This window comes from Styela clava, chromosome 2, assembly GCF_964204865.1.
Source record: "Styela clava chromosome 2, kaStyClav1.hap1.2, whole genome shotgun sequence".
Lineage (NCBI taxonomy): Eukaryota > Metazoa > Chordata > Ascidiacea > Stolidobranchia > Styelidae > Styela > Styela clava.
The window spans coordinates 62,317-75,109 of NC_135251.1; the positions used below are offsets into that span (position 1 = coordinate 62,317).

The window sequence follows — 12,793 nt, forward strand, 5'->3', positions numbered from 1 at the left end:
TGTTGGCTGTTGCATGGAAAATGCCATAACAGGTGATTGAATTTTATTTTAAGTTAGGTCACGTTCTGAATTTGCTGGAGGTTTCTCAGGATAGATATTATTTTAAGAGTTTTTGGGGGTTGCGGGGGAGGTCACTCTCTTTCTTAGACTAAGATTTAGACAAGCTATGATAAGAAGCTATGATGATATTTTTTCACAAAGTATCTCATAACAATTTTTTTCTGTTCTGTTTCGAACCCTAACCTGGTACACACACTATGGGACATTATGTGCGAGTAAATGCCCGGGCTGTGAATTATGCTGGAGTAGAGTCTTAGTTTGGCAAGTTTTCATTGGTATCAGAGTTTGAGCCGTAGCCGTATTTCAAATTCAAATTTTTCTAAGTCATGACAGGCCCCAGCTCATCCAGGTTGCAATAAATTAAGTATGCAATGCTGAACTTGGCAGTTCTTAGTTCTAAAATTGTATCTCCTTAAGCGAGACATGGCAGCTTTTCGCCTAAAAAACTTACCTGTAGGTATTTATACAGGGCCTTGGTTGTCGTGACTGCTAGACGCTAATAAAGAATAAATTCTATTGAGATGGTTCGACAAATCTTTCCGAGTTATTTTCTACGAAAACGGGTGATTCGGAATGAACGCGGAACATTTCTGGACTGACACTCCGATCAATAGCCACCTTACGGAAGAAGTCATGTACGATGAGTTTGCGAACTTCGGATATAATGATGACGGTACCTGCGTCGGAGAAATAACTACGACCCCCCTTCCCCTCAGCGTTTAAAATAGAACATTCCAGAACCTGTAAGTGTTGCCTTCAGATTAAAAATATTTTGTGTTCGAGAACACTCATTTAATGCCAGGTGGAATCTGTCTTTCAATCTTGGCTATTTGATTAAAAATATTATATGTGGGAACACTAGATTAATTAAGAGTGGAATCACTTATCACTTGAGCTATTTGATCAGAAATATATATTGTAATTGGACTGTTTTTGTAATTGGACTGTTTTAATCCAAGTTGGAATCTCGCTCCCGTATTAACTATCTGACTAAAAATGTTTTGTTCTGCTTTTGGGAGCCATGATTTTATAATCTCATTTTTTGCTATTCAGTGGTTCCCAATCTTTTACGGCTTGTGGTCTCCTTCCAGAGGTTTTCAGCACTCACGAGCGCCCCTGTTTATCATCCCAGTGGTATTTATAATGTTATTTTGATTGGTAGATTCCAAATACCATTATGATCAAACAATTCATGCTCAACAAAGTGAAAACACCCTGTGGAATAACCTTATCGAGCAATGAAACTAGGAAGAACATTTTTTCCATGTAATTATTTTTGCACATAGCATTGTGGCCTCCAGATAGGAACTGCTGTGCTATATATTACCATTTTTTGCTTGGTAGCGCTGATTTTAAACAGAGTGGAATCAGTCTCCTAACAAATAATTTTCCTTTATACAGTGCATCGACGTCATTTAATCAAGTCTAAAGATTGCAAAGCTTTTGTCTGATGACAATGACTTTCATGTGTTCCCATTTCGTAAATTCGGAAAAGAATTGATCAAAACTTTCCGAATGTCTCCTGATGCTTTTATCCAATTGTCTCTTCAACTTGCACATTTCAGGGTAAGAGAATTTTTTCAAATTGAATATATTTTCTAAATTAGGGGTGGGAAACATTTTTTGTCGGCGGGCCATATTACCAACTAGAGCTCGATCGATATCACTTTTTGCCGCTGATACAGATATTGATATATTGGCCGATAACCGATACCGATATTAATATAAATTATATTGTGAGCCACAAAATGGGCTTTTATGATGTACCTCATGAGTATGTAGTTTCATTTTGATATTTATTATCATTGCAGTAAGACCTTCACGACAGACGGGCCATATCACAAACTTCAGACATCTAGCTGGACCTCATAAAAAATTTAGTTATTTCATCGCACAACAAATTAAAAATTCTCTCATTATAAATATTATTTATTCAACAATTGAAATTTTGAGTTCTTGCATACTTGTTAACATCTGCTTTGAAGGCTTTTGTATAGCCTTACAGTAATAAAGGCAGCGGGCAAAACGGCGAAAGACCACCATGTGTTTTGCAATGTAACTAAAACATTTTTTTGGTTCATACATAGCAATTTTGCGTAACTTAACATATGTTAGACCCTCAAATTTCTAGTCTAGTTATAACAGGGGTGGCCATGGTTTTTAGACCAGAGGCCAAAAATTTTGCCAATCTAGACTGGCGGTCCATGTTAGTGAGACATAAAATGTTACATTTTATGAACAATATTCAGTGTTACAAAAGCAAAAGTGGAGAACAATAAGCCTCGTGCTAAAACTAAATTTAATCACATAGTCAACAAATTCTTTGAGCTATTTTTTAGCTAAAACATCCAAATTTGGTTTTAGTTTGGCTGTGACAGCATTAGGCGGGCCAGATTGAATTACCCAATGGGCCGGATTTGTCCCGCAGGCAGTAGTTTGCCCATGTCACCTCGAAGACTCTTGAAAACCCACATTTTCCGGCCAGGTGGAGCTGCTAGCTGTTACGGCCTTATCAATTAGAAATTTCCAGTCTAGTTATATATTTCATAACTTGATCATAAAAAAGATCAGACCGCTTCCTCATATTTCTTCCCTTTTGAAATAAAAGAAAATCATCTTTATTACAGGTCAAAGGTCATTTCAGTTTGACTTACGAAGCCTCAAAGACGAGATTGTTCCGAGAGGGGAGGACCGAGACTGTTCCTTCATGCACGACTGAATCCTGCGCTTCCGTTCGCGCCATGGAAGATTCAGAACAAACTGTAAGTTTGTTATTTTACTAAACCAAGTTGTGCTCAATGCTCATTAGAGCATGAGTATACAGAATAATGTAGTTATAATAAACAGGACTCGATGCTGTTATTTCTTGGCTCACTTGAGATGAAATAGTATATGTGTTGTAATATAGGTTAACTGAGAGTTGAGACTTTCAAGTTATGTAACTGTTAACAAAACGTTGTTTTCTCGCTCGCTCGATTTGACAATGTGCTTTTAACATCTCTTCCGCAAGCGCATCCTCGAGTTTCAATTCAGTGTCGACAAAGTTTTGTTAACGTCCCAATAATGCTCTCTTAAAGTTTTTTTTTGTTTATAGCTTAGGCATCTTTGCTCTTTTCATCCTTCTTATATTTGAACGAGTGTTCCCACTTTCCAAATCTTTCTATAACGTTTTGAATCAGTTTTCCCTATTTCTAAAAAATTTTCCCTTTTCAGAATGAAGACAGAATTGCTCTTCTGAAAAAAGCTACTGAACGCCATAAGGAGGCCATGACTGGTAAGCCATTGTGTTATTTAGAAACATTTTCTTATCCCCAATTAGGGCTGTCCAATCGAACCGAATATTCGAAATCAAATTGAAATTATTCGAAGCGGTTTTAGGCCAATTTACGAATTGCTAAAATTTGGTGCGCCTCACGATCGCTTTCTTTGCTGTAAAAAGGTCTCTCCTATTGACCGGTGACATGTAATTATCCATTTCATGCATGGTCATAAATGAAAAGTTATCGGTAACAATGATTAAAGATGACGTTTTTTGTGAGAATACAAGGATAGGGTTTTGAGGGTCGAAACGCCCCCTTCTGAAATGTAAAAAAACATTTTCTGTATCATACAGCAATTCTTCTTAGCTTGAAACGCTTTTTAGACCCTCAAGAGTCTTGGAAGCCAACGTTTTCCTCAACCCCGCATCCAGCTAAACCCACCAGCTGTTTCTTCTAACTTGGCAATTGAAAATTTCAGAAATTATTGAAAATAACTAGCTAACAATAAGCTACAAATAACAGATAATAAGGCGAAAGTATGTTTTATTCAAAAAACATGTTGAAAATGCCTGGATGGAACGCACATATTCAGAATAAAGCGGACAATCCAATCCAATTTAACGAATATTTTTATTTTCAACGAACTTCACGACCCCTTAATAAATTGTTTACGCCCCTCTTGTGGGAAGCCCCCCCAACCACTACACTAATCTATGCTTGAAACAATCCAAGTTAATGGGGAGGTGGGGGGAATTCCCACAAGGCCCCAATTCTAAAACGATCTTTTTTTCCTCCCATAGGTCAAGGCATTGATCGTCATTTATTCTGTCTCTACGTCATGTCAAAATATCTCAAGATCGAGTCTCCCTTCTTGCAAAAGGTCAGAATATCATTTTCTTTTTCTTTTTAATTTTTTTTTGATTTATAACTTTTTCTAATTGTTTATATATTTCTACTCACTTTCTAATACTCTAACCTTATGTGATGTTTTGTGTCTTCGCTCTGGACGAACCTACTAAGTTGTCACTGATGATTTGTAAGGGCCTGCTTTTTTTTTTGAATGTCTGGGTTCAATTTATTTGGGCAGGCAATACTGGGAACTGGGAAGGTTCTGATTCGCTGTTGGCATTAATCCCACCCCCTCTAAAATTTCAAACACCCCCCTAATTTTGAAGTATGATACCGCACTTTATTACCTAACTTAAGTATAATTGTATTTGAATATCCAGAAGGTAGAATATTTATCAGTGCAGATGATCTGTCATATACATAACACATTTTTATAAGTTACGAATAGTTTTATCGCTAATAGGAAAACATTTACCAACCTTCTAAATTCCCCCCCCCTCTAAAATGAAATGCTGAGGTACATACTGGCCGTAGGTTCCCATATCTCCTCTATGTGAGAACCTCCTGTTCTAGAAGTTACAGAATCTTTCCAGTTTAGCCGATGATCCAATTTATTACATCCTGGGTAAGGTGATGTTTGAACTCAAACTATCGTCTAGGTCCAACCCCTTAAACATTAGAATTAAAGTAAAAGCACAAATAAACTTGGATTTCCAGATCTATTAGTCTTCATTGGTTTTCAAAACACTTGCCCCGCTTCCATCATTGCCTACCCAGGTGGGTGGGTGCTCTTGTAACTCCTGCCCCGCTTTCACAATGCCTACCCAGGTGGGTGGGTGCTCTTGTAACTCCTGCCCCGCTTTCACAATGCCTACCCAGGTGGGTGGGTGCTCTTGTAACTCCTGCCCCGCTTTCATCATTGCCTACCCAAATTTATTGCACCCCTAGGTGAGCTGGTGAGCAGAGTTTTTTATTCAGCCAACATGGTCTCACACCATAAACATTAGCATAAAAGTAAAAACTAAAAGCATAAGTTGTTTTTAAAACATTTCTCACAACGATAATTTTTCTTTTCGGGTGTTTCTTATCATGCTGGTGCAGGCTATCGCTGATATGTAATTTCTTTCTAGCGGTTGGAACTTCACATTGATGAATGTATTTGTTAGCCAATAAATGTTTTACTCTGCCAGCATTGGTAAAATTGGCTATTATCAAATTAATATCATCTGGTCACATGGTCATTTGAAACCCTGCATATTTACCCATTCGACCATAACTGCCATTAAATTTTTCTATCAGGATCATCTGTCATAATTTTTTTTTCATTTAACTCTACGTTTTCAGTTATCCAACTATGACTGTCATTCATTTTTCAATCATGCGATGTTCTACTTTCATCATCTTTTGTTCAAATTAACCCTGCATTTTTGTTCATCAGACCATGATGCTCCAGCCAAAATTCCTAATTTTGAATAATTTGTTCGTTTTGGCCCTGCATTTTTATTCATCAGCCATAACTATCATTAAGTTCCTCACACATGTTAGATCATCAGATAAAATCTCATAAAGAAGGGTATTTTCATTTTAACCCTGCATTTTTAGTCATTCAACCATGACAGTCTTTATATTGCTTTGCACCCTTCATTATTAGTTATTAAAGCATGTCAATTGTCATCATATTTTTCATGAGGCATTATATATTTTGAAATCAGAAATTTATTTTCATATCCAACTCAAACTGAAACAAGTTTGTCAATGTTTGTACACCCAGCAAACATTTGTTCCCTCTGTGACAGCAGCAACTTGTGAATTCAGATATCCGTGTGACCCTTTGAATTTGCGCATAGTTCCACATCAATCTTGGTTCATTTCAACCCTGCATTTTTACTTATTAGACCGTGACTCTTTCTAGTTGAATCTGATAACGAAAAACAGTTTGCAAGAAATCTTTTTTGGGTTTTTAATTTCATTTTCATTTCAACTCTGCGTTTTTAGTCATCAAACCATGACCCACATTGCAAATTGATAGCCCCTTTATTACACCCATAGGTTGATAGCCCCTTTATTACACCCATAGGTTGTGACTCATTATCCTTTCAAAAAACATGGTTTCAAAATTGAAAAGGGGAGGGGGAATCCCATTTTTGCATGTAGTCATACACGAATATCACATTTTTTTCATATAAAAAAGAAAGCCTTTTCTATCTTCAAGTTTCTCTAAAAACTGTTTTCATTCTGTGTATCTTTCTTTTCGGTACTCCCGTAGTATGTGTACCAGGGCAAATACCCTAATATTTTATTTTATTTAGTCATAAGATTGTTTTATGTTATGTCATTCGCGAGATTTAGTCCGCGAGTCATTAGTATTAGCAAGCTGTTAATACCCTTTTCTTACATTCCCCTTAGTTTAGTAATTTCAACATTTCCATGGGTATCGGTTTCTTCACATAATATAACATATTGGTACATACACTCCTGGAGCGCCATCTTCTCACTGTTTTCAGTAATCTTAAATCTAATTTCCAAGTTTTCTGTCACAATAACTGCCAACTTTAGTAAGTCTGTCTGATGGCAATTTAACCAAATTAGTTATGTCACATTTTAAGGTTTTGTGGAAAAAACCCTTTTTTTGTAATACTTTGATTGTAACAACCAAAGCTGGAAACTAGACATATGCTCCCTACCCCTACCTACGTTTTCACCGTGGTGCGGAATGGTAAAAATTGAAAAAAAGCTGACCATGGCACGGGAAGTGTAATAGTGTGGACCTGACAGTCAAACCTAAATATGTAAATGTGAGCGTATGTTACATGTTAAAGACATAAACTGCTCTAAGTTTTTCTGCTGTGAATTCTGTCAATTTTACCCTTCTTTAAATATGTTTCACCATCAATATTAATAATATTAACGTCTGCCGGGTGAATTCAAGTTATTTTGGCTATTTTCTAAAAACTTGTCAAACTGGTACAACAAATAATAACCAGTGATGGCTAAAAAACTGAATACTTGTACTTTTTACATTTTACTATTATTCATCCTGTTATGGAATATCGATTGTAATCTGGAGGGGTCATGCATGAAATAGGAATATAAAGGCGCACAGTGGCAGAGATTGTCTAAACCAGTGGTCCCCAAACCGCAGGCTCGCGTAACGATTCAATATGGTCCGTCGAACTTGAGTAAAACAGTTTAACACTTTGGTTTTTTTCTCTTGTGCGTTCTAGATACCGCCAAGTGTTACATCAATATCACAGTTTAATAATGAGCATGTGTATATTCAGAACAATTCAATTATACCGGTATTTTAAATATATTTACCGGTACCAGTTTCGATCCCTTGCGGGCGCTCTTCTCTCCTGACCCACAAATATCCTTCCGCTTCTAATTTGGCCCCGGTCATCAACTTCGGGAACCACTGGTCTAAACCTGATACCCTAATATTTCAAATCTAATCTAAAAAATATCTTCAAATATTCTCTGGATTGTGCTTCTAACCTTTTTCATTAACGCTCACCTTTCGATCTAATTCACTGTTTGTATGAGGTTGCTTTTTAGTTTTATGTTGTATTGTGATGTAACTATGGTTGTGTAACATAGTGCGAAGATTTTCATTTTTAGGATATTTTGATGTCATAATATGGTATTAGTATTCATCTTCATGATGTAAAAATCACTCTAAACCACATCACTTTGTTCTATTGTGACATCATATTTTGATTCATGACATCATAATTTGAAATCAGATGTTTGGTGAAGCGTGGAAATTCTCTTCATAACCTGACAATGTTTGTTTATATGATTCACTTTGTTTCATTGTGACATCATATATTGACTTATGACATCATAATTTGGGGGTAGGTGCTCGGTCGAGCGTGGGAATTGTCAACATCCCAGACTGCAGTTAACCAAACTGGTCGTATCGACCATTATAAAGATTTTCACACTGACTTGACACCACAAGGGGAGGATTTGGTCCGGTGAGTCCAATATGACATTATCAAGCGTGTCATAATACACTGGCTGTGATTGGCTGTTTGTCTAATCATCCCTCATGCATGATATTACTAACACCCTTGTTTGCATAATTCTCTGTCTTAATATTTAGTTTTCAATTTTTTGTAATTCTACGGAACACGTGATTGCAACTATGATTGCATTTTTTAAACCTAATTTGCGATTTTTCACTATTTTTATTTTATAGTCAGGTAGGTATGGGGGGGATGTCAACAATGAATGGAGGGGGGGGTTATTTGTTGAATCCCAGTATTGGTCATGCAAAAAATTTTCACATAGAACGCAACGTACTCTCGAAGTATGTGAACCAAGATAGCGGACACCGGAATGTAGTATGTGTACCAGGTCAGGGTTAGGCCATAATCTCAGGTACAAATACTAAGGGAGTCACTTAGCTAGTCCCCGAACTCGAAACAGAATTAAAATAAGGAAAATTGGAATAAAATTATGACCTAACCTTAACCTGGTATACATACTACGTTCCGGTGTCCACCATCTTGGTTCACATACTTCGGGAGTACTGAACGCATTACAGGTTGGTCCAAAAGTGGGCCTACTGTTATTGATAACTGTGTTACTATTTGGCAAATTTGTATAAATGACATATATAAAACAGTTGTATTCTACCTGGTTTACAAGGGATTATGTAATGCTATATTTTAGATGTTTGTTTTAATTTTAACAATCTTGTATATTTGTAGAAATGGTTTCTAATGGATTAGTACATGCTCGTCATTGCACTTTTGATTACCATGTGCGAGTACGAGGTTTGAATCCCGTAGGGGTATAATTTTGCAAATTGCATATAGAGCCAGACTTGTGTAAGCTTATTCTGCTAGAAACCATTTTTACAACAATAATATTTTCATTTCTCTAATCATTTTCACCTTTTCTCTCTTTATTGAACTTTCTTCCTACTTCCTGATCTTATGACCCTTGAACCTGATATGACCCCTTATCATTCCAACATATAACGAAACATTAGGTGCTTGAAATAACGTACTTTATGGTTTGGGTAGTTTTGTCTAACATTGTATGACCTTCGACTATAAATTTGACCTCTATAAAATGACTTTCAACCCCAATTCTGACCTCTACTGTGTGAAATGACCTTCAACCTGAAAGTTGACCTCTATAAAATGACATTTAACCCCAAATTATAAAATCACCTTGAACCAAAAAATTAACCTCTAATTTACAAAATGACATTCAACCCCAAATTTGACCCCTATTTGCGAAATGACCTTCACTCCTAAATTTGACCTCTACTTTACAAAATGACCTTCAACTTAAAATTTGACCTCTACAAAATAACCTTTGACCCTAAAGTTCCATAAATCTGACCTTTCCACTCTTCTGCTACGACCCTACTTCACCCCAACAGGTTCTTCGTGAGCCGTGGCGTCTTTCGACGTCTCAAACCCCCAACAACAGGGAATGAAGATAAATCTTGTCGAACACCCCTCATTCTTGTCTGGGGGAGGAGGATTCGGTCCGGTAAGAATGCAATAGTGACATCTAATGGACGTATGGGTCTCACACGCTTGCAGGCTATGTTGTGCTGTTTCTTGCATTGAGTCTTAAATCTGTAACAGCAGAACTCCATAACACACATCAGTGGCTTCTTGAATTTACTGTACCCCTAAGAATTCAGCTGCAGGCTTGGGACTTTACCTTTGTAAAATGACCACCAGTGACCAATGAAGCATGACTAGACAAAATGGTCTTATTGCAGAAATAATTATAAGCATCTTTCACAAAGCGCACAAAGCACAGACTTTTTAAAAAATATAGGATGTCCATAAAGTTCTAAAATTATTTACAATTGCAGGGAATTTATCGATACCATATATTGTTTTGGCCTTCACAGATGTATTAAATGAAGTAAAACTACTTGAACTGATTAAAAAACAACAAACCTGGTTGAGATATACTGAGAATTGGCTTCATAACAAAATTGAAATTGTGAAGGGACTTTATGCACACCTCCTCTCTTCAATACCTCAATTACCAAGATTGTTTCAGTTAATTGTGTGTGTGTGGTGTGTTAACAAGTCAAAATTTGAATAACAAATCCTTGATTTGATTGGTTGATACAATACGTGATTATATACAGGGTGACCAATGGGCTGATTAAATAAAATAAAATTAAATTCTTTTAATACATTCTCCATGTGAGCTTGCTCAATGTAGCGGGGACTTGTCTCTGAGCAAGTCCAGCTGCTAGCACTGAAATGCCAAAGCTTTTGAACAGTATAGAATTATGATGTGTGCTCACTCAGAAGTAAAGAAGACTCATGTCCGAATAATAGATAAGAATTATTTCGATTTTAACTCCTTATCATACTTGATCATGCATGGTATGTGTTTATTTGCATGGAGTGTGGAATCTTCTATGGCCAAGCTTATTAGCAGTATAATATGATGCAACTTTATATTTTATTATTTAATCCCCCCAGTTGGCTGTGCAGTCGGGATTAATTTATCCCAATGCCAATCTCTGAGCCTTCTAGAAAACGACCACCGATTTCAGATGAACAAAAATGTTTCTTCTTACTCTTGGTTGAAGGAAATCTCTGAACTACAATAAATTTTGTCTACGAAATCTTCTGTGCATCTCAATTCCTCCTTTAATAGACAATGAAAATAGATCTAAACTTTCCCTCTGAGCAAGGCTGTAGAGAAAAAGTCACTGATTGTAAAGAGCTGTAAATTCTTTTTGAAGGTTGGATTCATTTGAGAATTCCTGAAGAATTTATTCGAGAATTCATTTTGTCATTGTTCACTCACTTTATGTGAGCCTCGCTTAGAATATTGTTACTTATGCTCTCAACAAACATACTCAAAGCCGAAATTATTAAAATTTGTTTTCTCGTACAGTTCAAAGTCATATTTCAAATGGCACAGACTTTGGGGTCACAATTGGGTCAGAATTTTACCGACTTCACAGCCTATGCACTGTGACCTGTTACTAAACAATTCTCCACGTTTTTGTCAGGTCGCTGACGATGGCTACGGTATCTCCTACATCATCTGCCACGAAAACACCATAATGTTTCACATCTCAAGCAAAGTCATGAGACAGTAAGTATTCCTTTTATAATATTTCATGTGACCTGCATTTGCAGCTATTTCTATGTAATGGATTTGCATATTTATCCCGAGGAGGGGGAAGATGATAACACAGCCTGATTTTATGGCAAACCACTGCTCGTCGTCCGGTTACCAGTCCATATTATGTCTGGGATTAGTTAGCTAGTTTGCCGACCTAGACCGGTGGGCCATGTAAGTCTGACTAAAAAGTTACATTTTATGAATAATATTTACAGTGTTGCAAAAGCAAAGGTGGAAAACAATAAGCCTCGTGCCAAAACTAAATTTAATAGCAATGTCAAAAAATTCCTTTAGTTATTTTAAACTTAAACATCAAAATTTGGTTTTAGTTTGGTTGTGGCAGCATCGGGCGGGCTTATTTTATTAGACTACCGTATTCATTATTTTATCATCATCTTATCTTAACTGTCTTTTTTTATCTAGGTTACTCTCTGATTACACTCTTTTGAATGTATTTATATTTCCATGTTATTATCTCCTTATCTATTTATCTTATCAGAACTCATCTCGATTTGCTGATAACATCGAAAAAGCAATGATGGATGTGAAGGACCTCTGCGAATATGCAAAGAAAAAATAATTTGAGAAAAAAAGAAAAAAAAGTAGGAATTATTATTAGGTTTTATTGCATTTTGTTTTTATAAAAAAAAGGGGGAGCACTGGGGGTAAAAAAGTAGGGGATTTTATTTTGATTTTACTTATACTTTTGTGTGAAAAAGCGTGTTTTATTTTTTCTGTGATATTTACTGATTGTGTTTTTATCTTAGTGTAAAACAGATTTGGAAACCAAAAAAAAAAAATTTTTGAGGGATGGGGGAATTTTTCAGATAAATTTGAATTTGAGTAAAATTTTATATAAATCACGATTCAGCATACTTGCATAAATATTTTGACAATTTTGAACAAACCGGCAGTGTCTCTGAACTTTTTTTCTGCCACCTGTCCCCCCCCCCCCTTGAATTTTCGTCGTCTCACTCAGATGAGAGCTGTATACAGCATATATATCTAGACATGTTTTTCAAGTTTTTTTTAAGAATTTTGGTCCATTTGTCTGTGGTGAGGTCACAACACAGGACCCAGAGAGATTATGACATTTTTTCTCACATCCCCTGCCCCCCCCACCATTTCAATGTCCCAGCCAGGAAGGAAAACCGCTCTAGTGGGTGCTATCTGTTGGGGTCCCAGTTTTTTTTCTCCCCTTCCCCTCTTTTCCCAAGATAAACTCCTATGTTGTGCTCCCCCGCTTTTTCATTTTCTGTATATTCAACATAATCACCACTTTGTATTTGCTTATCGGGAACACCACTCAGTCACAAATATTTTTTATAATAATAACCCCCCCCCCCCCCCAAAAAAATAAGAAAATAAAATTTTGTTTTATTCATATTTACATTAACAAAAATACAGCATAGATAGAGGATATTATTTCTCAAAACAATATGTTGTTACGATATCATATATTGTTTTTGACCCTCACAGACAGATTAAATGAAGGT

The 12,793-nt window shown here is 36.3% G+C and overlaps 1 pseudogene; it reads left to right on the plus strand.

Annotated features, from left to right (window-relative positions):
- The first annotated feature begins 633 nt into the window (after positions 1-633).
- On the plus strand, positions 634-11,877 carry LOC144419981 (carnitine O-palmitoyltransferase 1, liver isoform-like; annotated as a pseudogene).
- Positions 11,878-12,793: the final 916 nt, after the last annotated feature.